Source organism: Saccopteryx leptura, chromosome 3, assembly GCF_036850995.1.
Source record: "Saccopteryx leptura isolate mSacLep1 chromosome 3, mSacLep1_pri_phased_curated, whole genome shotgun sequence".
In the NCBI taxonomy this organism is placed as follows: domain Eukaryota; kingdom Metazoa; phylum Chordata; class Mammalia; order Chiroptera; family Emballonuridae; genus Saccopteryx; species Saccopteryx leptura.
Window position 1 is genome coordinate 69,276,394 of NC_089505.1, and position 22,882 is coordinate 69,299,275.

The 22,882-nt window shown below is 47.4% G+C and overlaps 1 non-coding gene and 1 pseudogene across 1 annotated transcript; one reads left to right on the forward strand and one right to left on the reverse strand.

Annotated features, from left to right (window-relative positions):
* The first annotated feature begins 498 nt into the window (after nucleotides 1–498).
* Nucleotides 499–22,882, forward strand: part of LOC136399198 (sialic acid-binding Ig-like lectin 14) — a 47,124-nt pseudogene continuing 24,740 nt past the window's right edge.
* On the reverse strand, nucleotides 9,218–9,352 carry LOC136401561 (small nucleolar RNA SNORA5). Its single transcript, XR_010750587.1, has one exon. It is a non-coding gene; the product is annotated as a small nucleolar RNA SNORA5 (small nucleolar RNA).

Sequence of the window (22,882 nt, forward strand, 5' to 3'; positions counted from 1 at the left end):
GAGGAAGTGGCTTTAATTCTCAACATTCCCCCTGGGCTCCACCCTCCACTAGAGTGGGGTCTAAATTCCTTACTCTCTTATAGCTCTTGAGCGGTCTAAATAAAATTCAAAACTATACTTTCCCAGAATATCCAATGGTTTCAGCTGAAGGCTGGATTCCCCCCAAGTCACCAGGATCAGCTCTGACCACAATGAGTGACCACTGTCTTGACTTAAAAATCATCTGTAAGGGGACCACTTTCAGATTCACATCTGGACAAGCCTCTCCACACCTGGGGGCCTTGGTATGTCGCCGGCAGGCTAGAGTTCTTTGGGGAGGTGAGACAGATGGTTCCTCAACCTCCCTGCTACCCTGCATAACCTGTAGAGCCCTAGTTCCCCTCCCAGGACTGGCCACAGCTCTGTCTTCCTGTTAGGGTGTCCTCAGCCTCACCCCACACCTCAGATATTCCCTCCCACACAGGGACCTGAGGGAGCTCTGTCCTGTCAGATGCAGACATGGTGCCCCTGCTGCTGCTGCCGCTGCTGTGGGGGGTGAGTGGGCCCAGGGAGAGGAGGTGGGCGGGTGGGGGAGGGGTGGATGCTGTAGCTGAGCCTCTGTGTCTCCACAGGGTCCCTGCAGGAGGCTATTGGATCCAAGTGCAGAGATCTGTGAGGGTGCAGGAGGGTCTGTGCGTCCACGTGCCCTGCTCCTTCTCCTACCCTGGGAGTTCGAATCCTTCCCAACATACTATCTATACCGGCTGGTATGAGAATGGGGCCTCCCCAAATCGTGATGATCCTGTGGCTACAAACAACCCAAATAAAACAGGTAAGAAAGAGTTCCAGAACCGGTTCCTCAACACGGACCCTGGGACCAACAACTGTTCCCTGAGCATCAGAGACGCCAGGACCAGTGACTCAGGAACCTACTTCTTCCAAGTGGAGACACCTGTGAAATATAGTTAGCTGAAAAATATGCTGAGTGTGCAGGTGACAGGTATGGCAGGACCCAGGACAAGACCCAGGGGTGTGGGACTGTGTTCTAGAACAGGAACAGGACACCAGGATACTTCCTGATCCAGGTCCTGGGCTCAGGGTGGGCGGAAAACACAGAGGATCCAGAGCAGCTGTGGCCCTGAGGCAGAGGAACCACTCAGGGTCACACTCTGGATCCCCAATCCCTGGACCCCAGGCAACTCCCTCTCTCCTCCTCAGCCCTGACAGAGAAACCTGACATCCATATTCCGGAGCCTCTGGAGTCCGGCCGCCCCACACAGCTGACCTGCAGCCTGCCAGGGGCCTGCGAAGGGGGAAGTCCTCTCACCTTCTCCTGGGTGGGGGATGCTCTTGACTCACTGAACCCTCAGACCCTCCACTCCTCAGTGCTCACCTTCACCCCGAGGCCCCAGGACCACGGCACCAAAGTCACTTGTCTGGTGGTCACAGTGGTAGAAACATTGGTGACCATGCAGAGAACCGTCCAGCTCAATGTGTCTTGTGAGTGTTGAGGGGTTGGTGGGTGGTCCTGGAATAGGGGGACTGGTGTGTGTGTGTGTGTGTGTGTGTGTGTGTGTGTGTGTGTGTGTGTGTAGAGGAGGCTGAGCTAACCTGAGAAATCCTGCACGGTCACCTCCCGCTCAGCGGGGCCCTGGGCCAACAGCTCCCTGAGCCTCAGCCAGGAGCTCAGCGCCAGCCTCAGACTCAGCTGCGAGGCCAGAAATGTCCACGGGGCCCAGAGCGCCGCTGTCCTGCTGCTGCCAGGTCAGGGGTCTAATGGGGGACAGGCTTAGAGAGAGGAGTGGGTCACAGAGAATTTGGAGCTCGGGATGGGGCTGGGCCTGGACGGGGGTGATTGCTAGGACAGGGCCCTCCATCTCCTGCAGGATCAGAACCTACAGCTGGTTCTGCAAGGAGATGGGGAAACAAGAGACTGAGTCCTGAAGTGGGTGGTCTCATGCTGAGCTGGTCCCAGGAGGGAAAGGCCCTGGGCCCCTCCCAGCCTTCAGCACTGCAGTCCTGGAGCTGCCCCACCAGGGGCTGCAGATGGAGGGGAGTTCATATTTCAAGCTCAGCACCTGCTGGGCTACCAGCATGTTTCCTTCAACCTCTCTGTGCAGAGTGAGTTGCAGGAAGGGTGCTGGGGCAGGCTGCCTGGTCAGGTGTTGGAGCTGTGGGTGGGACTGAGACCTGGGGATACAATATCACCCTCCTTCTCATCCCCAGGAAGCCCCCCTCCCCACAGCTGTGTGACTGAGGAGCAGCAGGGCTCCTGGCTCCTTGTCCTCACCCTGATCAGAGGGGCTCTCATGGGGGCTGGCTTCCTCCTCACCTATGGCCTCACCTGGCTCTACTACTCCAGGTGAGCAGGTCTGTCCCTCTCTACAGGGAAGTTCAGTGATTGGCCCTTAGTTCCAGGTGCAGCTGGGCTGCCCAGCCCTGCTTGGAGATAGAGCTAAATTGGGCAAGTCACTGAACTTAGACCCCCGTTGTCTCTGCAGGTGTGGAGGCCCCCATACAACCAGGCCAACATCCTGACTGATCGGTCCTTCTTTTAAAATGGGGAGAAGGTGCAGACACACAGTTCAGAGGGACAGTCATGGGACATCAATGTCACCTTCTCCCTAGAAACCCCTGACTCACCTGTCTCAATTATACTCTTGGTAATTTAAGTTGTGGAAGAGACAGAGTGATGACAAAGAGAGTAATTGAAAGACAACATTTATTACTTTTATTTTCTGAGAGTGAGGAGGGAGAAAGCCTGTAGGAATGACTGGGTCAGGCAGTTTAATGATAATTCCCCTACTGGCTTCCTGGAACAACTTGCAGCACAAAGCAAGAAAAACAGGATTTGTAAATAGTTAAGACAAATGGTCCTGAAGTGCCCTCTGACCTTCTCCCTCCTGAGAAACGGGGGTTACCTATGCTACAGACAAAGGAATCATGCACCCTGTGCCTGAACACTGAAAGGGTACAGAAGATGTAAGGAATCTGACCTTGGGAAGCTTGTGTGTTGAAGCCTATTAGGTCACGTTGCTCTGCCGCTAAATAAATCCCCTTTCCTTCAGTAAGTTGTCTAGTGTCTTTTGTCCTCCGGGAGTCACATCCTGTATTCCTGCAACAGGAGGAGTACTCACCACACCAGACAAGGGCCCTGGGAAGCACCAGGTTCCTTGGGAAGCAGATGCATGTTTGGGGAGCCCAGCCAGAGCCTTTATTGGGGTTTCCAGGAGAAAGACAAGAGAAGGCAGTGTGAGTGTTCAGGATCAGCTGGGATGAATAAATCTGGGGTTCGGGCCTGTGGGGAGGTCTCTGTATGTCTGGTCCCAGGTCCTGGGAGATTTAGGGCAGGCGGGGTGGTTGGGGACCATGGGCTCAGGGTGGGTTGGTTTGCCTCTGAAAGGCTGTTCCTGACAGAGGTCTTGGCTGTCTCTGGGAACTGGGTGCCCCTGGGTGGAGCTGTCTCTCCTTGGCCTGAAAGCTGATTAAGGTGTGAAACCCTCATAAGACACAACAGAAAACAAGTAAACCCACCCACTGACGGTCCCTTGTTTCTGTCTGTGCCTCTCCCACTGGACTTGTCTTCTCTCTGTTCTGGTCCTGCCCGCCCACCCTCTGATCCTCCCTCTCTATTCCCAGGCTCAGGATGGAACTTTACCTGTGCTTTATCCTCCCATTGCCCAGAAGTTACCTGGCTGACACCTGAGTTTCTGGTCCCTCAAACTGCCCTGTCAGTGTAGACATCCACGTAGCAGTGTCAGGTGCTCAGGTCTTCTGTTCCGGTTCAAAGATGCGTACCTTGTGAAGAGTACTATAAAACATCCCAACAGGTAATTATTATTAAGTAATACTAAATAAAAATTCATTTTACATTTTAGTATGTAGTGCAGTTTCTTGAGCCAATTTATAGAATTCTGAGACTGACTGTGTTTAAGCCAATGGCTATGGGCCAAACCTGTACTGAATGTGAGCAGTGAGTTCATGCCTCTCCTCTAGAGGGCAGCACTGACTCTAGACCCAAAATGTAAAAACAGAATCCAAGTAAAGTTTAGCTCCTGAAGGACCAACTCCCCTGTCGCTGAGGACTCACATCTCTCAGAGGTCAGAGTAGGGACCCAGGTGGTGTTTGTTTCTCACAGGAAAGGGTCTCCTGTGAGATGCATCTCAGAACATAAAATGCTGATGGCACCGTGTTCAGCAGAAGTGGGCTTGGCCATGGTTTGCATCCAGGATTTGAATAAATCAGGCCTTTGCTGAGAAGTTGAACTAAAGAAATAGCCTTCAGAATAGTCACAGGGATGTAAAGTGCAGCACAGGGAACAGATACAATACTATTGTAATAACTGTGCATGGTGTCAAGTGGGTACTGTAAATATAAGGGACTCACTTTGTAAAGTATGTGACTGTCTATCCACCATGCTGTATGCCTGACACTAATATAAAGTCACACTGAGTGTGAACTGGAATTGCAAAATAAAATTGAAATTAGAAAAAGGGCACCCTTCAGCCTGTAGGATTGCTGCTTGGTGCCTCAGTGCATTACTCTGTTCAGGAACCCCAATCAGGTTCCCACAGGGACAGGGCAGGTGGGGCAGAGGAGTGGAGTAGGCCTGCAGTGAAGAGAATGATGGGACTGGGTGTAGGGAATAACAGCTCTAAGGTTTATACATCCAAAATAGCATAGTAATTTCATGTCATGAATTTCACCTCCAGAAATAATTTTATTATTAATTTCCTAGCTGTACCCGTGTTGCCGTGGCTCAGTCTGGTTAAATGGAAAAGAAAGAAAAGAGAAAGACAACATTTCTAATATGTTTAATTTCACAATGCTTGTGGGTATACAATATTTTTTGTTGTTCTATTGTCTGTGCAGATATACAGATGGTCTGGATTGCCAACTCTAGAACACGCAACATATAATTGTTCATGTAAGAAGCAATCCGTGTCTAGATCTAAACCGCACAATTCTAAAGATTGGCCCTGAGCTTTGTTGATGGTGATTGCAAATGCCAATCGAATTGGGAATTGCAATCTCTTAAATTGGAATGCCATATCCCTTGGAATCATAGGAATGTGAGGAATGAGGACATCTTCACCTTTGAAAGGTCCTGTTAAGATTGTTGCTTCTACGACATTGCTCATTAATTTTTTACTGCAAGCCATGTGCCATTACAAAGCTTTGGCTGGTTGATATTTTGCAACATGATAATTGGCATGCCGATTTTCAATTGCAGTACATGCGGTGGCATCCCTGGCAGATTGAGTAAATTCAAATATTCTGTTACATAATTAACCGCTTCATCTGCTTCCACAACAGTGTCAATGGACTTGTATGTGACTGCCTCGCTTTGAATGTTAGACTGAATAATATTTTGAAGTTTGTAGATGTCTTGGCTGCAAGAATAGGTCGTTCACTCAGCCAATCATGATTCTTATAATTGCTTTGAATACTTTTTCAACCAATTCTTCTTTTGACTAAATTGCAGAAGTTATGAAGCAATGAAATTTGTCCTGAGGTCAGATCAACCAGCACCTTTCCGTTCCCAATTTCCAGCAATTGACATAAGAATATCTCAGCTGATCAATCATTTTGCAGCTGGACACGCATATTTGTAGTTAATTTTAACGTCTTTACATGTCACCACAAAGTAGAGTATTTCAGGCAAGAATTTATTTCATTTGCTGGTGTCGATTGAGAAATTATAGGTAATGTTTGCCTGAAATCTCTTGCAAGCAATATTAATGCATTCCCAAATGATCTGATGTTTCCACGCAAATCTTGCAATGATCAATCAAGAACCTCGAGTGATTTTTTTGTGCGCCATTGTGCATTCATCCCAAACAATAAGTTTGCATTTCTGCATTACTTTTCCCATTTTGATGCTTTGGAAATGTTGCACGTGAGAGTTTCAATGAATTGCATGTTCAATGGCAATTTCAAAGTGGACTGAGCAGTTCTTAGACCTGGTAGCAATGTTGCAGCTATTCCATATGACTCAAAAGCTACGGCTATGTTATTTTGGGATAAAAAACACGTGCGTATTCGAATGCAATGTAGTCTCAAAATTTCAAAGTAATTGGTGAAGAACTTTTGGAGATTTAAGATTTTGAACAAACAAACATTTACATTTTTATTTATATAGATTTGAAAAACACACACACACACAGAGGCACACACACACATAGACACACATACCCTCTCTGAGATCAATACTTAACCTTTATCAAATGTGAAAATGGCAGTGTCTTCCCCCAGCTCATTAGTGTTGGTGCATGTGGATGGCCCTGTGCTCTGAGGGGGGTCAGCCTGGCCTCTCCTCTGCCCCTGAGGCCCGTCTTCCTGGTACAGGTTGTGGGGATCTCCTTCCCCATCCTCTGTCTGTACTTGTGATTGGAGCTGGAAAGTTCCTCTCCTCTTCCCATAGAGTCTGTTGCTCACCGCTGACAGACAGGATGGAGTATGGGCTCAGGGGGGTGGGGCTGTCATGGGGCCACATCTGCCACCTCCAGCTTGGGAGATGCCTCCAGTGTCAGGTGGTGTGAAGGCCCCTGGGCACCAGGACAGAGGACTGGCTGGGGTTGACTCAATCACCAATGTCCAGTGATGTGATTAATCATGATTATGTAATGAAACCTTCATAAAAACCCAGGAGGAGAGGGTTCAGAGAGCTTCCGGGTTGGGGAACACAGGTAGGTGCTGGCAGAGAGGTGACCTCAGAGAGGCCATAGAAGCCCCAGCCCCTTACTCCACACCTGCCCTCTCACCTCTTCCATCTGGCTGTCCCTGAGCCACATTCTTTATAATAGACCAGTGATGTAGGAAGTGACCTGCTCTCTGAGTTCTGTGAGCCGCTCTGGGAAATGAACACATCCAAAGTGGAGGAGGTCTTGGGAACCTCTGATTTATAGGAGGCTGGTCAGAGCGCAGGGGACACCTGGACTTGAGACGGACATCTGACATGGGGTTGGTGGGGGGCCGGTTAAGAACTGCGCCCTAACCTGTGGACTCTGACAATTTATCTCCCCAGGTAGGTTGTGTCAGAATTGACTTGAATTGCTTGGTTGTGTGGGAGAAACTCCTCACCTCATCCACAGCGGAACTGGCCTTGGAATACCAAAGATAGTTTACATCATTTTCTTGTAATGTATCTCTAAAATCGTGTATTTTGCCATTATAACTTATTGTTTGTACCCTTACAGGCCACATCCTACAGCCACTCGTCATGTGATCACCTGCAGGGGAGGGGGCTCCCACATGGGACAGGACCACTCTAGGATGGAAGTGTGGGGGTGGAGTTGCTGGGAGTGGGGTAACCATCCTCACTTTAGGGGACGAGGCCAGTTTTCTCTGAAGCACTAGTACCAGTTTGCATGTCAACAACCACTGCCCACACTCTCCTAACACTGGGTTTTCTCAGACATGTTCATGTTTCTCTGCTTGGATCGGGTGTAATAGGACCTTATTGTGGTTTTAACAGGCACCTTCCTGGTTGCTAATGATGTGGAGCTGCTTTTCACGTGTTTACCAGCTGGTTGTTGCTATTTTAATGAGGCTCCTGCTCAAGTGAGACCATATCACTTTATTTCTTTTTGTATGTATTTGTGGAAATTCTTCCTGTCTTCTGGAGACTAATGATCTAATGCAGGGGTCCCCAATCTTTTAACACAGGGGGCCAGTTTACTGTTTCTCAGACCATTGGAGGGCTGGACTATACAAAAAAATCTATGAACAAATCCCTATGCACACTGCACATATCTTATTTTAAAGTAAAAAAACAAAATGGGAACAAATACAATATTTAAAATAAAGAACAAGTAAATTTAAATCAACAAACTGACCTGTATTTCAATGGTAACTATGCTCCTCTCATTGACCACCAATGAAAGAGATGCCCTTTCCGGAAGTGCAGCAGGGGCCGGATAAATGGCCTCAGGGGGCCACATGCGGCCCGCGGGCCATAGTTTGGGGACCCCTGCTCTAATGCTTGCGTGTGGTGTAAAGTTCTTTTCTCACTTGATGGCTGATAACTGAGTACTACCTGTGGCATCTTTTATGAAGAGTCCTTAATTTTCACATAGTCTAAATTTTCAGTGTTTCTCTTTATAAGTATTGCCGTGTATGTTTTGTTCAGGAATCCTTCTCTACTTTAAGTTCATGGAGAGGTCCTGCTGTAATATCTTCTAACAGCCCTATTGTCTTGTATCTGAAAAACAAAAAAATATCTTCAATCCACCTGCACTTGATTTTAGTGCATCGTAGGAGCTGGGGCTGCAGTCTCATGCAACTGCTCGGAGATCTCTAGCCGCTCACACATATTATTGAAAAGGTTTTTGTTTTTTGTCACTTGTCTGCCTTACCCACTCTTTAGTGCATGACCTTTCTTGTGGCTTAAGTCTATGGTACTTCTAAGTGCCCTACTCTGTTCCAGTGGTTGTATCAATACAACATTATTTAGTTTTCTATAATATTTTAATAGGTCTTGAAGTTTTACAGAGCCAGTCTTCATATGTTGTTCTTCTTCATAATTGCCTTGGGTGCATATAGAAAAATTTTCTTCAATATAAATTTTATCATAGAGGTATCAAGGTCCCCAAAATTCAACTGGAAGATAGGGTGACATATTTTTCAATTCTGTAGATTAGGCCCTGACCAGTTGGCTCAGCTGTAGAGTGTTGGCCCTGTGTGTGGAAGTCCCTGGTTCAATTCCCGGTCAAGGTACACAGGAGAAGTGACCATGTGCTTCCCCCTTCCTCCCCCCTCTCTCTTACCCTCCCACAACCATGGCTAAAATGCTTTGAGCAATGTTGGCCCCGGGCACTGAGGATGGCTTCCTGGCCTAACCTCAGGCACTGGAATAGCCCTGTTGCCAAGCAATGGAGCAGTGGCCCAGACTGGCAGAGCATCACCTGGTAGGGGGTTTGCCAGGTAGATCTGTGTCGGGTTGCATGTGGGAGCATATCTCTGCCTCCCTGCCTCCCACTTGAAAAAAACAATTCTGTAGATTAATGTGGGTGAAATAAACTTTTACATAATATTGTTTTTATATTCATGAATATGCATATTTTACATTTATTTATATCTTTATAGTCTTTCTAAAGAGATTTATAATTTTCTTCGTTTAGGAAGTGCATATTACCTTTTTGTTATATACACATTGAAATAGATGTATTCCAAGTGTATCATAACTTTGATGCTGTTGTCAAGGGTTTCTTTTATACCATCCTTTTATTATTTTCTTGGTGTCTGTAGACAACTTTCTCCCTGAAGCCCAGCAAAGGTGGTCAGGGCCCATGTGCCACAGCGTTTCTATGGCAGCCTCCTGGGCTACGGCCTGACGACAGTGAGGTCAGCTCTGAATGTGACACAGCGACGTCATACCATCTAATTTTTGTGTTTTACTGTAGTATAGGAATGCTTTTGATTTTTGTAATTTGATTTTGACCCTAGCAACCTTGCTAACTCTCTTATGAAGTTCCTAAACATATTAGTGCTTACTGTGGAATTTTCTATGTATGCAATCATTTATGAAGTAAGATAGCTTTTTTTCCTTTCAATTTTCATAGTGTTTACTTGCTGTTATTGCCTTTGTAGACAAGGATGCTACTGCATTAGGTATAATGCTACTGCATTAGGTATAATGTTTGTTGAAGACACCCCCTTATGTCGTTAGGGAAATTCTCCTGTATTCTTAGTTGGCTGAAAGTTTCATCATGAAAGCAATTAAAATCACTCAAACACTCAATTCTTTCATCTCTTGTTGCCTTGAGATTTAAGCAGTCAAGGTCCAATCAGAAACATGGAAATATTTCACTGTGTATTTCAGCAGCAGGGATTTAATGTAAGAAATTTGTTAGGCTGATGTTGGAACAGAAAGGGCACAGACCTGGAACTCTGCCTAAAAGGTTAGATAGACCACTCTGATCTAATCCTGGTGATCTAAACCACCAGCCTGAGTGGGTTTTTATATTATTTTATTTTTTAGTATATATATATGTATTATTAAGATATAATTGATATATAATATTATTCTAGTTTCAAGTGTCCAAATTAATGTTCAATATACACACATATTGTCAAGTGCTCACCACAATGTCTTAACCTCTATCACCATAGTTACACACTTTTTTCTTGTGATAAAAACTTTTAGCAATTTTCTCTCTTAGCTTTATATTCTCTTAGCAATTTTCAAATATACAACACAGTAATATTACCCATATTATTGTAGCTAACAGTATGAATACCCACTATTATTAAGTACAGTCACCATGTTGTACATAACATGCTCAAAATTTAATCACTTTATAACTGGAAGTCTGTACCTTTGGTCATCCTCACCCACTGTGACTACCCTTCCATCCTCTGCCTCTGGCAACCACTAATCTGTTCTCTGTATGTATGAATTAAATTTTTAACAGTGTTTTCACATTTAAGTGAGATGGTATGCTATTTGTCTTTCTCTGCTTAGTTTACTTCACTTAGCACAGTGCCCTCAGGGTCCATCCATGTTGTCGTAAATGACAGAAGGTCCTCTTTTTAATGGCAGAATAGTATTCCATTGTACGTGTAACACATTTTCTTCTTCCATTCATTTACCCACTGACTCTTGGGTTGCTACCACATCTTGGCTATTGTAAATACTGTTTCTATGAACATAGGGGTGCATATGTCTCTTCAAGTGAGTATTTTCATTTATTAAAAATAAATGCCCAGATGTGGAATTGCTGGATCATATGGCAGCTGTAGTTTTTTTTTGTTGTTGTTGTTTTGTTTGTTTTTGTTTTTTATAGAGGGGAGAAAGAGCCAGAGAGAAGAGAGACAGAGAGAGAGAAGTGGGCAGGAGCTGGAAGCATCAACTCCCATATGTGCCTTGACCAGGCAAGCCCAGGGTTTCGTCGAACTCGCGACCTCAGCATTTCCAGGTCGACGCTTTATCCACTGCGCCACCACAGGTCAGGCTGGCAGCTGTAGTTTTAATTTTTGAGAAACTGCCCTGCTGCTCTATGTAGTGGCTGCCCCAGTTTACATTTCTAGTTACATTAAGAGGGTTCCCTTTCTGAACATTCTTGCCGATGCTTATTACTTCTGTCTCTTTTATAATCCAGCTTGAGATTTGCTAGACTGCTCAGTGATGTGAGTTGTGGGGGCACAACCATGGAAGTCCTGCTGTCTTTAGCCCTTTGCTTGCACAAGACAGTCTTCTCTGCAATATGTGAGGGGTCTGGGGTAAGTGGGGGGTAGAGCTGGGTACCTCTGTTCACTTGGATCCCACATCAGGGCAGGCTCAGGTTTTGTAGAGACTGATATTTATATAAATGTTGAGATCACTCCTTTAAAAAAAATAACTAAAATGTGTCACACATGCTTTTTTTCTCTTGAATTTTTATAAGAGTTTATTTGAGCCCAACTTATGAAATAAGTTATGGAAGATGATCTGAGATGCTCCTGAGAATAACAGTTTTGCAACTGTTCTTATATATTTGAAATTAGGAGGACATATTAGGAAGATTGAGAAAGTATGGGGGAGTTGAGTTGTAGAATAGTTAGCAAGATTATGTGCTCTCTTGATGGTTAACACCTCACTCTTGAAATTTCAAAAGCATGTTAACCTATATGGATAAGAACAGTGGGCAGGTCTACCTTAATAGCTTTTATTTATTTATTTATTTATTTATTTATTTATTTATTTATTTATTTATTTTTTACAGAGACAGAGAGTGAGTCAGAGAGAGGGATAGACAGGGACAGACAGACAGGAACGGAGAGAGATGAAAAGCATCAATCATTAGTTTTTCATTGCGCGTTGCAACACCTTAGTTGTTCATTGATTGCTTTCTCATATGTGCCTTGACCATGGGCCTTCAGCAAACCAAGTAACCCCTTGCTGGAGCCAGTGACCTTGGGTTAAAGCTGGTGGGCTTTTCCTCAAACCAGATGAGCCTGCACTCAAGCTGGCGACCTCAGGGTCTCGAAACTGGGTCCTCTGCATCCCAGTACGACACCCTATCCACTGCGCAACCACCTGGTCAGGCAATAGCTTTCATTAAAGAAGATATAGGACTGGGTTGTAGCTACTACCCTATTTTAAGGTACCAATAAGCTACAAAGTTAATATTAATATTTTAGGAAGCTTAAAGAACATTTTTATTAATTTGGGCTAGGCGTACAGAGAGATTTTGTTAATGTGATTTTGTTGGTCAAATAAGTTTGTAAATATGATATATATGTTTGCTTGCTAATAGTTTGAATTGTGTGTGGGGGACAGACTGTAATCAGGCAGGGTCGTTCTAGCCTGACGCTTAGTTTTAAGACTAAGCTTTTCCCCACACCCTTGACTGTTGCATGATGTGGGTGGTGCACTCTTATGAGGAATTCCATTATGCCTCAATAAGTGACTTTGTATCAGAGACTTCATTATTTGTAGATTGGTTTAAAGGATTGGATTTCTATACTATAAGTGGGGCAGACTGCGAGCTTACTCTCTCTTGGTTCCTGAGATTAGCATTAGAGAGGCAAAGTCCATCGAAGCCATTGGCCTATAAGAAGGGCTGTTGGAGCAGCCAAGAGCACGTTGCCCTGCTGTCCAAAACCTGGCTTGAGTAAAATGTCCTTGGTACATATCTGCAAATGAATGGGGGCAGCTTCCCGATGCAGGAGGGCCTGTACTGGAGCTGGGCTCCCCCATCGAGGTCTTTCATTCAAAATCAGGAGTACTGTCCACAAGCAGTGTGTCCATTCAGTAAGGGAGCCAACATCACCCTCCTGTCACAGTCCCTGCTTTAAGGGTCCATTATATCGCTCAGTGATACCAGCAGCCTGGTGTTGGTAGGGAACATGGCACTTCCAGTCCACCCCCAGCTCTTGAGCCCATTGCCTCACCATTGAAACAGTGAAGTGGGTACCATTGTCACTTCCAAGCACCAGCGGTTGCCCATATGCGGCACTCAGGTGGTCCAGAGCCTGTATGACTTTGGTCAGGGTTATGGGTGGGGTAAGCAGCAAGCAGACGGGTGGCAGTATTACACAAGTGATTGCATACTGGTACCCTTCTGACTTTGGTAAGGGTCCAATGATGTCTATCTGCCATTGTGTCAGTAGAACATGATCCTTCTAGATCTGTCCAGGTGACACCAGTGGTCTCCAAGGGTGCTCCTTGGAACATACTGCACATTGCTCACAGGCTTCAAGAACCTCTGCATACGACAGAGGCAAGTTCCACGACTTAACCGTAGCCCACATAGTTTTCTGTCCCGCATGGAGCAGGTGCTGGTGGAGCCACTGTGCCACATCACCTGCAGGTGCAGTCTCCAATCATTGCACCCTTGCCAACGTATCTGCCTTATCATTCCCAGGATGAGCTAGAGGGGAGTGCCCTGTGACATGATATACTGTCACCTGCTTCTGGTATTCTATTTTCCATAAGTCCTGCCACAGCGCCTGACCCCATAGTGGACGGTGCATTACCATCCACTGGTTAATGTGCCAAGTAGCAATCCAAAGGGTCAGTCCATGATAGAGAGCTGAGCTGTCAGTACAGATCACCAGAGCTGAAGATTCATTATGGGCAACTGGCCAAACAGCTCTTAATTCTGCCAATTGGCTGCTTTGGCCTGTACCTGTGTTTGTTCAAATAGTCTCAGTGGCTGGATGGAAAGCTATAGCCATCCATTTGGCAGGTCGGCCCCTGCTGGAACCATCAGTATACCAGACATCCTCGGGTATGGGCACCCGCCCCTCCTGGTAGGGACTGACTTCCGGTTGTGCCTTCTGAGCCCTAGCTGCACCTGACTCTAAGGTCGCATAGGTGACAGGACCCAAGACTTCCTGCAGTTCTGCCCCCAATGGGCTGGTGCTAAGAGCACAGCATTGTTGCAGGCAGGCACCCCACTTGGACAGGGTGGACATTTGGGCCATACCACTATGTGGTTTAGTTGAACAATCTCTCATCCATACTGAATACGGTATGTTGTCTTGACTGTAACTGGTGTTGTGGTTGTAATACTCTCAGTGGCCAGGAGGGCAGCATACACAGCTGCCCGCTGCTTCTCTACTAATGAGTAACGAACTTCAGCACCTTTCCACAATTGGGACCAAAACCCAATAGGTTGCCATAGGTGCTCTGTCTGCTGCCAAAAGCCCCATCCAAACCCCTCTGAGGTTACATGAACATCCAGCTCACAGGGCCTGGCAGGATCAAACACATTCAAGGCCTGTGCCACCTTGACAGCTCTCTTAGCAGCTTCAAATGAACCTTGCGCCTGCTGAGTCCAATCCCAGCGAACCCCCTTTCGAATAAGGTTGTACAAGGGGCGTAGTAACTGAGCCAAATGCGGTATAAATGCTCACCAATACCCCAACAAACCTAAGAATTCCTGTAACTGTTTTATCGTAGTGGGCACAGGGTATTCTTGAATCTTATCTATAACTGCGTCAGGGATAACTTTTGTCTTACCCGACCAGACAACTCCCAAGAATTTAACAGATAACCCAGGTCCTTGTAATTTGTTCTCATTGACTGCCCAGCCACATGCTTTCAAATGGTATATCAGGGTAGGGACTGCTTGCTCCAATTCTGCAAGAGAATCACTAGTTTGCATAATATCATCAATATAATGGTACATGTGAACTGCCTCTGGCTGTTTCCATTTAGCCAGGTCAGCAGCCATCAGCCCATGACACAAGGTGGGGCTATGCAAATAGCCCTGGGGTAACACTGTAAAGGTCCATAGTTTCCCTTCCCAACTGAAGGCAAACTGGTCTTGACTCTATGTAGCTATATCAATAGGGAAAAAAGCATTGGCCAAGTCTGCCACAAAGTGGTATGTCCTCAACTCATGGCTTAGCCGATCCATCATGTTAGCAATCAAGGACACAGCAGCGTGCAAAGGGGGAACAACTTTATTAAGTTCTCTGTAATCTACTGTCATTCTCCAGGTTCCATCTGCTTTGCGCACAGGCCATACCAGAAAGTTGTAAAGACCGTGTGCTGGCCGGATGCTCCCCACCTTTTCTAGTTCAAGGATTGTCCCTGTGACATCTTCATAACCACCTGGCAGGCGGTACTGCTTGGTGTTAGTCATACACCGAGGGATGGGTCATTGCAAAGGGGAATGTGATGCGTGTCCCCGTAACACTGCCTTTACAACCCTGATCTGCAGCCAGAACTCCCCGGTTGTATTTTCCAACCACAGTCCTTGCAAGACATCTACCCCCAAAATATATTCAGGAATAGGACATACATACACTTATATGGCTTAGGAGGCAGTCTTCCTATCCCCAATGGAATAGTTATTGGCTTCACTTGAACAGTTTGGCCCCCATAACCATCAATGGGCACTGGGGTCCCAAGAAACCACTCTGGGTTCCAATAGAGGAGGGAACATTCTGCACCTGTATCCACCAAGGTCAGCGCCTGCGTTACATTGGAAGGAAACCAGTGGATAACCAGTTCCATGTGTGGCCTCCGGTCCCTGCCCATCTCAGTTAGATGGGTCCCTTGGCCCATTTTTTTACTCAAACTGGTACAGTGAGACTTGGGAGTTCTCCTCTCCCTTAGCCGTCTCTATCATATAATCTTATAACCAAGCTTGCCCAAGCTGCAAAAGTTTTATTGGTAGCTTCTGGGGCCTTTCATCTCAGTGGCTGGAACTTCTGTTCTGGTTTAAGCTGCTGCCAAAGCTCCAAAAGAATTTTATTAGACTGGCCATCCAATCTTCCCTTATCTGCTCCAGCCACAATCAAATCTACCCACATCTGCATTCGGGTAACCTTTATAGGCCCATTTCGCTAGTTAGTTGGGGGGCAAGTTAGGCAGCAGCCCTCACTGCTTTCTGATCCTGAGCGGCCTCCAGCGCTCCCAAATCTGCTACCATCTGTGTAACTGCACTGATGGGCTGCCCCACATAGGGACCCAAGATAGCCACAAGTGACCCAAAAATAGCTGACGGGGTGCTAGCAAGGATAAATTCCCTCATTTTTGCTGTAAACACATCCTTGTCTGGCCCACGGGACCCAGGGTTGAAAACAACATTCTTCATACCTAATTACTGAAGAACCTTTTAGTAAAGGTCTCCACTGTAGCACTGCCACTGACTCATTGTCCCTGGCAATTCTCCAGCATTCTGCCAGACCATATGAATGCTGGCCATCACCCATTCTAATAGGGTATGGTCTCCTGGGTGGCCATGGCAGTTCTGAGGACGCTGCCTCAGGAAGGAGTGTGTGGTAATGGCAGCCAATTTCTCCATCTCTGTTGCGGAGAGCATGGTGCTATCTACCCCTATGTCCCATAATCGTAGGTAGTTACCAGGCTACCAGGGATTCAGTAGGTTTTTGCCTAAATTGTGCCCCAACTCGATCAGCTCTGCCTGGGCATAGGGCTGGACCACAGAGTGTTCCATTACCTGGGCAGGAGGCTGTGGCCCCTGAGGGACTCTTAGCTGCTGGGTTTTTACCTTCTTGGCGACCACTGGTTGGGATCTCAGTGTGTGTATGGTAACTTCAGCCTGAGCCTTCTCATCCTCAGAAGAGGAGTTGCAAGTGCCTGCTCCCGCTGACTCAAAGGTAATCCACTCGCTCAGATGTTGCTGCTCCTTTGGTGACCATTTAGGCTCCTGTGGCTGTTGGCTTTGTTATAAAGTACCGTACCCCAGATTCTGAAAGGCACTGCACGTCACTTTATCAAGTACACATGAATTTTGAAGAGTTTTATTGGAGGAAATTTGTTAAATATGCTGGCTGCATATGGCTGACACAGGGCATATCAGGCCCAAATCATGCGTGCTGAGTATATTTCAGGGGCTGGTTAGTGATAGTTATATGAATTTTCCGGAACTCTAACTGCCCTTTTGTTGTCCTACCTGGCTGCCTGACCTCACCCTTACTTACTGGATAATCTCCCCTGAGGCAGAAGAGTTCCAGGAAGCTGATCAATCACCCACAGGAGAAGAGTTCCAGGAAGCCAAAACCGTAAAATCATAAAAGGAAACATAACCAAAACTTTTGACTCAATAACCCCTGAAGCTCTCCCAAACCCTATCAAATTCACCCCTAGTCTGTAACCAGTGCTCTTCTTCCCAGAGAAGTGCCCGGCAGGGTTCCTTTCTTCCTTACAATAAAGCCTGTTACTCTGGTCTTTTCGGACTCCCATGGATTCCAACATTTGGTGCTGAAACCCGGGACGGGATACTGGTTGTCTGGACGATCCCTCTTTGCTGTTCAAACAAAGCCAGGATAAGCAATTGTAGCTCAATTGGCTGGCAATCTAACCCTGTCCTGAACCCCTGCTGGACTAGAAAGGTAAAAAGTTTCTCCCTTCCCCTTCCCCGGTTGGCCTCCAAATTTCTCTCTAAAAACACCCCTTCCTAGTCAGACGGTTTGGACTTTGGACCCCATATCTATGAGTGGTCTGCTTCTACTCCTTTACTGGATGTTGGTCAAATAAGTTTGTAAATATGATATATATGTTTGCTCGCTTGTGACTTATATTGGGTGTGGGGGACAGGCTATAGGCAGGCCAGGTCGTTGTAGCCTAAGGTTTGGTTTTGGGACTAAGCTTTTCCCCACACCCTTGACTGATTGTATGATCTGGGTGGTGCACTCTCATGAGGAATCCAATTATGCCTTGGATAAGTGACTTTGTATCAGAGACTTCCTTGTTTGTATATTGGATTAAGGGATTTTGGTTTTCTACACTATAAAGTGGGACAGACCAGGAGCTTGGACACACAGTTCCTGCTATCACAATTGCAGGGGCTTCCCTGATCCCTTGCCCTTCATGGGAAAAGCTGGTTTTCTGCTTTTCCCTTGTCTTCTTTTGTGGTTTGCCTGTCTTGGTGAGACACCAATAAATAGGATGGCCCCCCATCCTCTGACTCCGCCATTTCTTTATCGTCTGCCCGAATCCAATGGGAACCTGCATGTGAATGGCCACGATGGCGGCTCCTGGCCTTACAACTGGCGTAGTTTCCAGCAGGATTCAGAGATTGGTATGCGGCCACCACCCGTGATGGGTGGGATAGAGTACTGGTTGCTGCTCTGGTTCCCCATGGCTGTCCTTTTAGGGGCCATGGGCTACATGTTTTTTACTCAAGAGGAAACCAAGAGTTCTGTGCGAGAAGCTGCCTGAGGTCAAAAGCTTCAGTGTGAATTGCAAATAGAACGGCAGAAAAGGCTGAATTGGAGCGAGCACTGAAGAAGGAATTACGGGTTCGCGAGTTGCAGTTTACCCTGGAATCTGATCATCTTCACCGGCAGTTGTTGGAGAAACAACTGCGGATTCAAGAGCTCGAGTCTCAGCTTCTGGCCAAAAGCCAGCAGCCACAGGAGCCTAAACGGTCCCCAAAGGAGCAGCAGCATCCGTGCCGGTGGATTGGCTTTGAGTCAACGGGAGCAGGCGCTTGCAACTCCTCTTCTGAGGATGAAAAGGCTCAGGCTGAAGCTGCCATATGCACACTGAGAGCCCGACCAGTTGTCACCAAGAAGGTAAAAACCCAGCAACAAAGAGTCCCTCAGGGGCAGCCACAGCCTCCTGCCCAGGTAATGGAACACTCTGTGGTCCAGCCCTATACCCAGGCAGAGCTGATGGAGTTGGGGGCACAATTTAGGCAGAAACCTACTGAATCCCTGGTAGCCTGGTTACTACGATTATGGGATATAGGGGTGGATGGCATCATGCTCTCCGGAACAGAGATGGAGAAATTGGCTGCCATTACCACACACTCTTCCTTGAGGCAGCGTCTTCAGAACTGCCATGGCAACCCAGGAGACCATACCCTACTAGAATGGGTGATGGCTGCCATTCGTATGGTCTGGCAGAATGCTGGAGAATTGCCAGGGGTAATGAGTCGGTGGCAGTGCTACAGTGAGTTAGTAAAGGTCCTTCGGGAACTAGGTATGAAGAATGCTGTTTTCAACCCTGGGCCTCGTGGGCCAGACGAGGAAGTGTTTACGGCAAAAATGAGGGAATTTGTCCTTGCTAGCGCCCCGTCAGCCCTTTTTGGGTCACTTGTGGCTATCTTGGGCCCCTATGTGGGCAGCCCATCAATGCAGTTACACAGATGGTAGCAGATTTGGGAGAGCTGGAGGCCGCTCGGGATCATAAAGCAGTGAGGGCTGCTACCTATGTTTCCCCCCTCCAACTAACATGGGAAACAGGCCTGTAAAGGTTACCCGAACGCAGATGCGGGTAGACTTGATTGCGGCTGGAGCAGATAAGGGGAAATTGGATGGCCAGTCTAATAAAATTCTTTTGGAGCTTTGGCAGCAGCTTAAACCAGAACAGAAGTTCCAGCCACTGAGACGAAAGGCCCCAGCAGCTACCAATAAAACGTTTGGTGCGCGTACAGCTCGGTTACAAGATTATATGATGGAGATGGCAGAGGGAAGGAGAACTCCCAAGACCCATTGTACCAGTTTGAATAGGAAAAAGGCCGAGGGACCCATCTAACAGGGATGGGTGAGGACTGGAGGCCACATGTGGAACTGGCTATCCACTGGTCCCCTTCCAATGTACAACAGGTGTTGGCCTTGGTGGATACAGGTGCAGAATGTTCCCTTCTCTATGGAAACCCAGAGCGGTTTGCTGGGACCCCAGTGCCCATTGATGGTTATAGGGGCCAAAGTGTTCAAGTGAAGCCAATAACTATTCCATTGGGGATAGGAAGACTGCCTCCTAAGCCATATAAGGTGTATGTGTCTCCTATTCCTGAATATATTTTGGGGGTAGATGTCTTGCAAGGACTGTGGTTGGAAACTACAGCTGGGGAGTTCCGGCTGCGGATCAGGGTTGTGAAGCAGTATTGCGGGGACATGCATCACATTCCCCTTTGCAATTACCCGTCCCTCGGCGTGCGACTAACACCAAGCAGTACCGCCTGCCAGGTGGTTATGAAGAAGTCACAGGGACAATCCTCGATCTAGAAAAGGTGGGGATCATCCGGCCAGCACACAGTCCTTACAACTCCCCAGTATGGCCTGTGCGCAAAGCAGATGGAACCTGGAGAATGACAGTAGATTACAGGGAACTTAATAAAGTTGTTCCCCCTTTGCACGCTGCTGTTCCTTCGATAGCTAACATGATGGATCGGCTAAGCCATGAGTTGGGGACATACCACTTTGTGGCAGACTTGGCCAATGCTTTTTTCTCTATTGATATAGCCGCATAGAGTCAAGACCAATTTGCCTTCAGTTGGGAAGGGAGACAATGGACCTTTACAGTGTTACCCCAGGGCTATTTGCATAGCCCCACCTTGTGCCATGGGCTGATGGCTGCTGACCTGGCTAAATGGAAACAGCCAGAGGTAGTTCACATGTACCATTATATTGATGATATTATGCTAACTAGTGATTCTTTTTCAGAATTGGAGCAAGCAGTCCCTACCCTGCTATCCCATTTGAAAGCATGTGGCTGGGCAGTTAACGAGAACAAATTACAAGGACCTGGGTTATCTGTTAAATTCTTGGGAGTTGTCTGGTCGGGTAAGACAAAAGTTATCCCTGACGCAGTTATAGATAAGATTCAAGAATACCCTGTGCCCACTACGGTAAAACAGTTACAGGAATTCTTAGGTTTGTTGGGGTATTGGCGAGCATTTATACCGCATTTGGCTCAGTTACTAGGCCCCTTGTACAACCTTATTCGAAAGGGGGTTCGCTGGGATTGGACTCAGCAGGCGCAAGGTTCATTTGAAGCTGCTAAGAGAGCTGTCAAGGTGGCACAGGTCTTGAATGTGTTTGATCCTGCCAGGCCCTGTGAGCTGGATGTTCATGTAACCTCAGAGGGGTTTGGATGGGGCTTGTGGCAGCGGACAGAGCGCCTATGGCAACCTATTGGGTTTTGGTCCCAATTGTGGAAAGGTGCTGAAGTTCGTTACTCATTAGTAGAGAAGCAGCTGGCAGCTGTGTATGCTGCCCTCCTGGCAACTGAGAGTATTACAACCACAACACCAGTTACAGTCAAGACAACATACCCTATTGCTGGATGGGTGAGAGATTGGGCATCTAAACCACGCAGTGGTATGGCCCAAATGTCCACCCTGGCCAAGGGAGGTGCCTACCTGCAGCAACGCTGTGCTCTTAGCACCAGCCCATTGAGGGCAGAACTGCAGGAAGTCTTGGGTCCAGTCACCTATGCGACCTTAGAGTCAGGTGCAACTGGGGCTCAGGAGGCAGAACCTGAAGTCAGTCCCTACCAGGAGGGGCGGGTGCCCATCTCCAAGGATGCCTGGTATACTGATGGTTCCAGCAGGGGCCAACCTGCCAAATGGACAGCTATAGCCTTCCATCCAGCCACTGAGACTATTTGGATGGACACCGGTATAGGCCAAAGCAGCCAATGGGCAGAATTAAGAGCTGTTTGGCTAGTTGTCCATAATGAACCTTCACCTCTGGTAATCTGTACTGACAGCTGGGCCGTCTATCGTGGACTGACCCTTTGGATTGCTACTTGGCACATTAACCAGTGGATGGTAATGCACCGTCCACTATGGGGTCAGGCTATGTGGCAGGACTTATCGGAAATAGGACACCAGAAGCAGGTGACAGTATATCATGTCACAGGGCATGCCCCTCTAGCCCATCCTGGGAATGATGAGGCAGATACGTTGGCAAGGGTGCGATGGTTGGAGACTGCACCTGCAGGTGATGTGGCACAGTGGCTCCACCGGCGCCTGCTCCATGCAGGACAGAAAACTATGTGGGCTACGGTTAAGGCTTAGAACTTGCCTGTGTCCTATGCAGAGGTACTTGCAGCCTGTGAGCAATGTGCAGTATGTTCCAAGGAACACCCTCGGAGACCACTGATGTCGCCTGGACAGATTCAGAGGGGTCATGTTCCACTGACACGATGGCAGATAGACATTATTGGACCCTTACCAAAGTCAGAAGGGTACCAGTATGCAGTCACTTGTGTAGATACTGCCACTGGGCTGCTTGCTGCTTACCCTGCTCGTAACCCTGACCAGAGGGCAGTCATACAGGCTCTGGACCGCCTGAGTGCTGCATACGGGCGACCGCTGGTCCTTGAAAGTGACAATGATACCCACTTCACTGGTTCAATGGTGAGGCAATGGGCTCAAAAGCTGGGGGTGGACTGGAAGTACCATGTTCCCTACCACCCCCAGGCTGCTGGTATCATTGAGCGGTATAATGAACTCTTAAAGGAGGGACTGCGACAGGAAGGGGGCACCGGCTCCCTTACTGGATGGACACGCCGCTTATGGACAGTACTCCAGATTTTGAATGAGCGACCTCGACGGGGGAGGCCAGCTCCAGTAGAGGCCCTCCTGCATTGGACAGCTGCCCCCATTCAGTTGCAGATACGCACCAAGGATATTTTACTCAAGCCAGGTTTTGGACAGCAGGGCAACGTGCTCTTGGCTGCTCCAACAGCCCTTCTTAAAGGACAATGGCTTCAATGGACTTGGCCCTGGACTGTACAGGCCCCCCATCTGAGATGGGTGGCCTTGTTGGCACCATGGGGAAAGGGGCTAGAGGTGGACCTCCAGTTAACTCCTTGGGCAACCAGCACCTGGCCACCTAGGGTAGAAGTGTATTATCCCTTGAGCGCTCAAGGGGCAGCATTTTGAAGGGCACCTTTGTAATTTCTTTATGGCCAATAATGAGTTATCCTATTTTACTACACATAGAACCAGCAGATGCTGGTGTATTGGCCAATAAGGTTTGGTATGCCTGCGCAGGGCGGCCTCTGGTGCCAGCTACGGTGCTGTCTGCAGACAAAACTCTGGCCTGTATTCTGCCAAAGGGAAAGGATTTGCCCCTCTTGGTGCCACTGACCGCTTTCTCATTTCACCCATAGTTTTTGATCTGTTGATCCTATTGCTGTAGTTGGTACTATTTCTGTTTACGCAATGTATCCCACTCCTTGCACAGTGACCATCATGGAAG